Source organism: Panthera tigris, chromosome A1 (genome assembly GCF_018350195.1).
Source record: "Panthera tigris isolate Pti1 chromosome A1, P.tigris_Pti1_mat1.1, whole genome shotgun sequence".
Lineage (NCBI taxonomy): Eukaryota > Metazoa > Chordata > Mammalia > Carnivora > Felidae > Panthera > Panthera tigris.
The window spans coordinates 185,609,819-185,619,219 of NC_056660.1; positions in this window are offsets into that span (position 1 = coordinate 185,609,819).

Here is a 9,401-nt window from a genome sequence, read left to right on the forward strand (position 1 = left end):
ATGAAGTTGGATAACATAAGCCCTCCAACTTTGTTCTTCTTCAATATTGTATTAAGTATTCTCCATCTTTTGCCCCTCCATATAAACTTTAGAATCAATTGTGAATATCCATAAAATAATTTGGTGTGGTTTTTATTGGGATTGCATTGATGAATTGATGAACCTGTAGATTGAGTTAGAAATGACTGACATCGAGGGGCACCTGGGTGGCTCAGTCATTAGGTGTCTGTCTTTTTGTTTCAGCTCAGGTCATGATCTTACAGTTCTTGGGTTCCAGCCCCACGTTGGGCTCTGGGCTGACAGTGCTTAGCCTGCTTGAGATTCTCTCTCTCTCTCTCTCTCTCTTTCTCTCTCTCCCTGCTGCTCCCCCATTTGCACTGTCTCTGTTTCTCTCAAAATAAATAAATACACTTAAAAAAAGAAATAACTGACATGTTGACAATAGTTATTTTATTTTGAAGAGTGTTTTAAAGTACGGAAATGTATAGAGAACAGTTACCATCATTCTGTTACCTAGCATGAGAATTACAAACATTTTTTTTTTCTTTAGGTAAAATGTTTTGAACAGAAAATTCCAGATCAAGATGAAGTTCTATTTGTTTCCTTTCAAATTTTTTTCTATTCCCTTGAGAAAGTCAGATAACATCTTGAATATGCTATATACTTTAAAGCACATGTTTTTGTAATTTTACTATGCATGCAGATGTAGAGAATTTAATGTTTTTAATTTATAAAAATATTGTTACACTCTATCAATATTTCTTTCACTGTATTGCTTTCTAGACATGCTGTATATATCATAATACAATTTTATATTCCCCACTGGATAAACAGTTGGTTTGTTTTTTTTTAATAAATTTTATTTAATTGTTTTAAAGTGTACTTGAGAGACACAGAGACAGCGTGAGTGGGGGAAGGGCAGAGAGAGACAGGGTGAGAGAGAATCCCAAGCAAGCTCCCCGCTGCTGGTGCCCCGGCCCAGACCCCACAATACTGTGAGATCATGACCTGAGCGGAAACCAGGAGTTGGATGCTCAACCAACTGAGCCACTCAAGCACCTAGGTTTGGTTATTTTTTAGATTATAAATAATGTTATAATGCATATCCTTTTATATATCCCTTATACATGCAGGATTTTATAGTTGTGCATTTTAACCTTTTATTAGATTTGCAAAACTGGTTTCCAAAGTTGTTTTACCAATACATCATCAGGACTATTACATGAAAATTCTTGTCTCCTATAAACCAAATCTTGATATTTTCAGATTTTGTTTTGCTAATCTGATATGACAAAATATATCATTGTTTTAATTTGCCTAAATTTACAATTAAGATTCAGGTTTTTTTTTTTTTTAAGTTTAATAGCCCTTCGGATTTCTTCATATTTGAATTGCCTATGCGTAGTCCTTACCCATTTTATTACTTCATTGTTCATCTTTTTCATAGTAATTTATGTTATAATTTAAATACATATATATAAATAATATGGGTTTGAACTCTGAAGGTCCACTTATACACAGATATTTTACAGCACAGTACTGTAAATGTATTTTCTTTTCCTTATGATTTTCTTAATTACATTTTCTCTTCTCTATATTATTTTATTTTTAAAATACAGTATAGAATGCATATACAAAAATGTGTTAATTGACTATGTTATTGGTAAGTCTTCTAGTCAACAGTAGGCTATTATTACAGTGTATATGTTTATGTATATATTACTTTGCCCTTTTATGTTCAAATAGGCTCTCAGTCTATTAGTTTACAATATATTGTCATATATTTTTTAATTTAATATTGTAAACTTTATTTTGTTTTTCCTTAATAACATGTGATCTAGGGTGCTACCTAATAAATCATGTCCTCCTGTGAGTGAAAGTATCTAATACATTTTCTTCTGGTAGTTTTAAAGCATTTTTTCCATTTGAGTCCTTACTTATCTGAAATATGTTTTTGTGAATGGGGAGTATTAAGGATCTATTTTCTTGTCCTAATTTTAATGCAATTGTTCTAATGCAAGCGTGGAATAGTCTGTTATTTTACTCTCAATTCTGTTCTATTGACTTATTTGCTTATATGAACGCCATTGTTTTTCACTGTTTGCCTTAAATACCATGTATAATGAATGTTATGCTGTGCCTCTTCTAGTGAATCTCCTGTTAATAATGAAGGACTTATGTCTCTACCTGCTGGGAATGCTGTAAGCCCTTTTCCAAATTTCTTTAGCTGAAGAGTCTTTTAATAAGCATGAATCTTTTCCGGGGTAGGCAATCTTCAATAACATGGATACAAATATTTAGACACTTTCCCAGAACTTGAGAAAAATGTATACAGCCATCTCAGGTTCAAAGCTCCCATGGGTTTGTCCAGGGCTAATTTTTTTTTTCATTTTTAAAAAATTTCTTTATTTGGAGAGAGAGAAAGAGAGACTGTGCAAGTGGTGGAGGCATAAACAAAGAAGGAGAGAGAGAATACCAAGCAGGTTCTGCAGTGTCAGCACAGAGCCCAATGCAGGTTGGATCTCACAAACCCTGAGATCATGACCTGAGCTTGCCAATAGTAAGTTTCTTAACTGACTGAGTCACCCAAGCTCCTCACAGGGCCATTTCTGAGATTGCAAATTCTCTAGTACAATCCCTTCCTTTCCACAGGTGGTAATCCCAAAAGCACTAAGAAACTGCCTGCATGCCATCCCTCTCTTTTATAATCTTCAGTTCAGGGAATGAAGCGTGTGACTCAATGCAGATTTCATTGGCAACCTTCCAGTTTCTGGCCTTTTGCACAAACCTCTCTCTCTCTCTCTCTCTCTTTCTATATGTATGTGTGTGTGTGTGTGTGTGTGTGTGTGTGTGTGTATACATATATATATGGTATAAAATATATATATACAGTACACACACAATATACATATATATTATATGCAAATTTCTCTCTATATATATTGTATAATATATATATACAACACACACACATATATGTATATATATATATATATTATACAATACAAACACACATATACACACACGCATATATATGTTTTCATATCTTATATTTCTAAGTGGTAAGCTACTTGTTCTTGAAAATATTTGTGAATATGCCACAACAAGGAATTAGACCATATATGCAATTTTTTAAATATCACCAAAGAGTGTTATGAAAGAATCAATTATGGAAATACATACACTAAGCATTTTTTCCAACATTTCAACAAGCCTCTAGATCTAGTATGTACTAGACTTTACATGTGATTCCAGAGATTCAGACAAAGAGGCTGAGTACTGTCATCATGAAGCTCATTGCCTACCTTTTGGTTTCTCTTTTAACCACTATGTCAATATTTCTTTTGATTTTCATGTGTTTGAAATGCTGTGGTTAAAATATTCTTTCTCTGTGTGTGTTTAGTAATTTGCTTAGCAAACAGTCAGTGGTAGTTATATGCCAAATACTGAAGTGGTTTTTAAGGGGGAAACAAGGAAAGCAAGACACCTGATCTGTCCTATGGTAGAACGTGACAAGTGTGAAATGACCATGTGGCAAATAGGCTATCAACTGGGATATGTGGAGGTGCAGAAGGCAGTGGACATTTATGTGAGGGAGACTTGAAGGCTCAATTTTATTCCACTGGTCAATGGATTCTCTGTTTTTGTTTCAATCATCTATTGTAGACCACTCTTATTCCATATTTGCTTGGAAAACATTTTGAAATCTTAATTTGTCTTTTCTCTCCTCCCCTTCATTTTACTTTAATTTTCCCCTCTTTAGGCAGTTGGCAAATTTTGTCCTTTTTTCCTTCAGGCGAGTTTGTGGCCTGGCAGAAAGCAATGAATACACTTACCTCCTAAATTTTGTGTCCAGAAAGCCCTATAGTGGTAAGCATATACAAGGTGGTTTGAAAAAGCGTGAAAAAAGAAAGATTTCATTCAGATTCCAAGATTACCCCAGGCTAGGGGAGTAGAGAAATATGGACATATACATAGATCTGGGAAAAATAGGATTGTGATACCGTGCTTCCCAGCTACAACATCTGAAAGGCAAGGAACCAGCATAGAAATAATAGCATGGTACATCAGTCAAATGGGATTACAAGCAGAAGTTTGCCCCCCAGGAATAACTCAGAAACCATGGAGAACCACTAGATGTCACAGGGCCACATAGGCAGGGACAATGAGAATTCACTGTCAACTCTGAGCTGATGTTTGAGAACAGATGCCCTGTCCTCAGTCCATGTCTTGGCACTGAATAACACCCTATAGCTGTAGCATCAGGAAGGAAGAAGTTTCATTTTTTGCATACCAGAATTTTCCAAAAGAGATTTATGTTATGTCTACAACAAATGTATATTGTGGTCTTCTGTTTATTATTTGCCTTTTATTCAAATACTGCTTCTTTTGTTGTTTTATAATCCTTCTTTAGGACTTTGTATGAGGTCAAGATAAGAAAAGGATTTACAGAGAAAATGGGAGCTGGTGCAGATATAAGCAATAAACTAGTTTTCTTCTCAAAAACCATTTTTTTTGGCCTCAGTCTTTAGCCTGAAAAATGATGTTCCATATGCAGTGGTGGTGGTGGAATTACTAATCATTCACAGACTTGATGCCTAACTTTTATTCATTAGCTGCTCTTTTTCTCAGAGATTTCTGAATGTATAATCCAAGGAATGGATCTTTTATGATGAATATCACTTGCTAATCCTCTTTACCTTGCAACTCATATTCCAGGTTGCAACTTAAAATGTCAATTTCACCACCAAATCTACCCTTTCCCAATTTCCTCCCCCAAATAACTGGTTTTGATTCTTCAATTATGTATTCTTACAGCATGTAGCACTTCTATTATGCACTTAGCATAATAGTAGTTACATTATTTTTTACATAATTCTTTGACTAAGGATCTCCTTTCTTCCACTTAGAATGCAAACTTTTGTTTAAAGAGTTACTTCTATAGCACCTAGTATAATGTTTGACACATAATAAGTATTTAATAAATATTGCTTAAGTGAACATGGGAATGAATAAACTTCAGTTTATCACTTCCATTCTTCTCTACTACTTATATATAAGTATATATATAATATAAATGTGTGAATATGAATATACACATACGTATATTCATAAAAGATTACATTTTTATAATTGTCATTTTACAGTGGATAGAAACTCATGTAGTAACATTTCATATGAGAATAGAAGAGATGAAAAACTGCAAGTTGAATGAAGGATTTTTTTGGATTCCTTTCTACAGTCTCTGCAGTTAGATCAAGCTTGCTTAATATTCCATTAACACATGTTCAGGGAGATCTATGTGACCAGATAAGAACCATGGTGTGATGAGCAACTCCAGGTTGCTACTCGGTTATATTTCTTTCCTGGAGTGCTCATGTATTTGCACATCTGAGGGAGATTTATAGAGCTCCTAGATTTTATGCAAAAAAAAAATATTGAGAAAAAAATTAATTATGTACCTCTAACACTTGCAGTGTGCTGGGTAGCAGAATCTGAATATAGAAAGCATTGTCAATAGAAGCATGAATATGGCAAAAGAAAAATGCAGTTCCCAAAGTGTCCAAAATAACCCATTATATACTATTTGTAATTTGTCACATCACATCAATCGGTTACATTTGAAGGTCTTGGGTTAAACACAAGTCCCTTAAGATTTGTAAAATATGAAAGATGATTTCACTTTAGCCTCCAGTACCCGACTGCTTAAGACAGGTGCCTTCATTTTAGCTGCAATTAAACACACACACACGCGCGCACACACACACACACACACACACACACACACATATACATATATATAGGTATATATGGTATATACCTATACATATGGGTGTGTATACCCCATATGTATACACACCCATATGTATAGGTATATACCATATCTATATGTGTGTATATATATATACATATACACATATACATATGTGTATATGTATATACATATATATACACATACACGTATATATATAGGTATATACGTGTATGTGTGTATATATGTATATGTGTATATATGTATGTATATATATATTACTCACAGGTGTGTGTGTATATATACACACACACACACACACACACACACACATATATATATACATATAACTGTAGAAAATATGTATACATATATATTCTAGAAATGAAGCCCAGTAACAGGCAATTCATTTCTTTGTAATGTGCTCTGGATCAGAAACTCCATAAACACATTACTGAATATGTTGTCTTAAATGTAAAATAAACATTAAAGCCAACTCTGGCCATTTCTGTTTTACTTCTATTTCTGATGCACAAGACTAGGAAACAACTTTTAAAAGACACTCATCTTGCCTTCAAGCTTTGTTATATTTTGTTTAAATCTTACTTTTATTTATTGCATATATCCGTGAAATAGGGCATAATTTGAGTATTTAATTGAAAATATAAGTAATGGGCTGTACAAATGTTTACGTGGTTGCAAATAATGTTATTCAACCATTTAAGTAAGTACCAATGTGTGGGTGATTAGAATATAAGAGTGCATAGATATTATTGAGAAAATCACCTATTTTATCAGTACTTTATTTTTATTTACCTCTATAATAGAAAGATAGCTATAAATGTATACCTATTTCTAATGTTCTTCACTTGGGATTATTTATAAGAAAATCACAATAGCTGTTACAATATTGCATTGTGAGAACTATGCTTATTTTATTTAGTGTGGATTTTTGTTTTTAGATAAGTGTGTAGGTGTTTAGGTGTCAGCCATATGACACCCCTGTGTACTCTGAAAATTACCCGGAAAGCTACAGGCAATGTTACATCAAAGTTGGTAAAGAATAAAATCTCAAGCATTCTTATTAAGTTATTGTCTTACTTGGTTGGTGCCACTGAATATTCACTGCTAGATAGATCAGAAACTCAATAGAAGAAATGACGATATTCTTAGAATTTGCATGAAGGCAGAAAGAGGGGAGTAGGAGAATAGGAAATGATATAGATCTACACTGGGGCAAAAAAGACCTACCTATACTTTGTTACTCCTTTGTGTTAGTAAGGATTCTATAGACAATTAGAACCAACAGCATATACAGAGATTTATTATAAAGAATTTGTTCACATGGTTATGGAGGCTGAGTATTCCAACAATCAGCAGTCACAAGCTGGAGACTCAGGAGAGCAGGTGATGTAAGTCGCAGTCTGAGAACCAAGAGAGCCAATGATGTTACATGTCAGTCCAAGTGCAAGAAGAAAACCTACTTCTCAGCTCAAAAACTCTCAGGCAGAGAGCAAATTCCACATTTCTCTGCCTTTTTGTTCTATTCAGATCCTTAATAAATCTGATGCCACCCATATTGGGAGGGAAATCTGCTTTATTCAATCTACTGATGCAAATGCTGACCTCATACAGAAACACCTTCACAGACATATCTAGAGGTAATGTTTAACCAAATATCTGAGCATCCCATGGCCTACTCAAGTTGATATACAAAATTAATTATCACACCTATTTTTATTCCAAATATCTTTCATTGTAAGCATGCCTGGGTTCAAAATTGCTTCACTACTCTCAAGTTATAAATGCTCTGTGCCTTGACTTTCCCTCATCTGTGTCAGAGATAACTGACAAATAGCCCTGTTGTAAGGTTTAAGTGAAATAATACATTTAAATTGCAAGGTACAATGCAGGCCTTATCAGTAAGCACTCAATGAGTGTTATTTGTTATTAGCATTATTAACATGAATAGAAATAATAAAAGTTTGAGTTCATCTAAAATCTACTATCTTGGTTTTCAAGAGAGCCAGGATGTACAAGTCTATCACTGGCCTACAGGGCAGAGAGTCAGAAATATTAGACCAACAGCATGACTGGCTGCCATGAAAAGCCAGTCACGTGAAGGTCAAATAACAGTTGCATAGAAAAGTGACAGGAAACATAAAGTCAGCTACTCTCCTTTGAGTCTCTTGGCCTTATTCACTGGTAAAGATGCATACCTTCCACCTGGTCCAAAACTTCTGTCATAATGATGAGATATTTTGCTGTTCATGTAACTGGCTCATCCTGGATCTATTTTACTTCAACAGTATTCTCATTGAGACTCCTTCATCCGTCTATTTTCAGGGACACATCTTGGAAACTTTAAGACCTAGAAAAGCCTTACCTCAGAAATATATAGCAGTATTTACCCTCTGAACACCAGCCCCATCAGTCCAAATTTTTACTCATATCATTCTCACCCATTCTGCTCCTTATTCTCATGGAGAGTTCCAATCTGTTGGTCTGTCTGATTCCCTCAACTTATACACCTCTTCTTGGTATCTCTTCCGGACTCTAATGGAACCACAAGCTTGATTGTCTTAATGGTTTCTCACCAGTAGTACCAACTGGCAGTCAAACTTATCTAACAATGTATCTGTCAGGAAAACAACTCTATTCTGAATGCAAAACATTTCAGATTACTGCTTACTTTCAGAAAAAAAATTTAAACCATTATGTTTATAAACATGCTAAATCCATTGTGTCCAAAATTACCATGATTCTCTGTGCATGCATCATTCATTTGACTTATTCTTGGTTGGTCTGAGCCCTCCTATTCTCTAATGCCTATTCTAAGGCTTCATCTCTGAGCCAGCTAGATCCATCGTCTCTCTGTACTCAAATGATTCTATAGGAAGTATTTGGTAAGTAAAGATTCAGGAGATTTTATTGAACACATGATGCTCTCCATGACTGAAAAAAGCAGACATTCGAGGGGATTGCATAAATTTCAATATCCATCTTCCTTTCTAATGAAATCTGCCAAAGAACATCCTTAAAGTATTATTAAGATCATGTTACTGTGTATAGATTTTAAATTACATAACTCAAAAAATAAAATAAGAGTATGGACCACCAGGGGCTCCTGGGTGGCTCAGTCGGTTAAGCGTCCAACTTCCACTCAGGTCATGATCTCATGGCTTGTAAGTTCGAGCCTCATGTCTGGCTTTGTGCTGACAGCTCAGAGCCTGGAGCCTACTTCAAATTCTGTCCCCCACCCTCTCTACCTCTCCCCTGCTCATGCTCTGTCTCTCTCTGTGTCTCAAAAATAAATAAACATTAAAAAATTAAAAAAAAGAGTAAGGACCACCAATTATTATTTTTAATTCATGACAACTCTTGTGATTTTTAAAAATATATACTGTATGAAATCACTTCAATTATTTTTCCTACCTTGGTGCTCCTGTTTTGCTGGAATTTATGCAGATGTTTAATTTACCTATTGGGTAATACAAAACTTAACACCAGAAAGACTTGCATGTAAAAAAGGAAGGGAGTGTGATGAAAAATATTGAGAAATTTTGCAACTTTAATTCTTTGTATTGGGAAATCCTTTCCCATTCTTTAATATTGTAAGTAATTCATGAATTGATCAACTCGCTCCTCA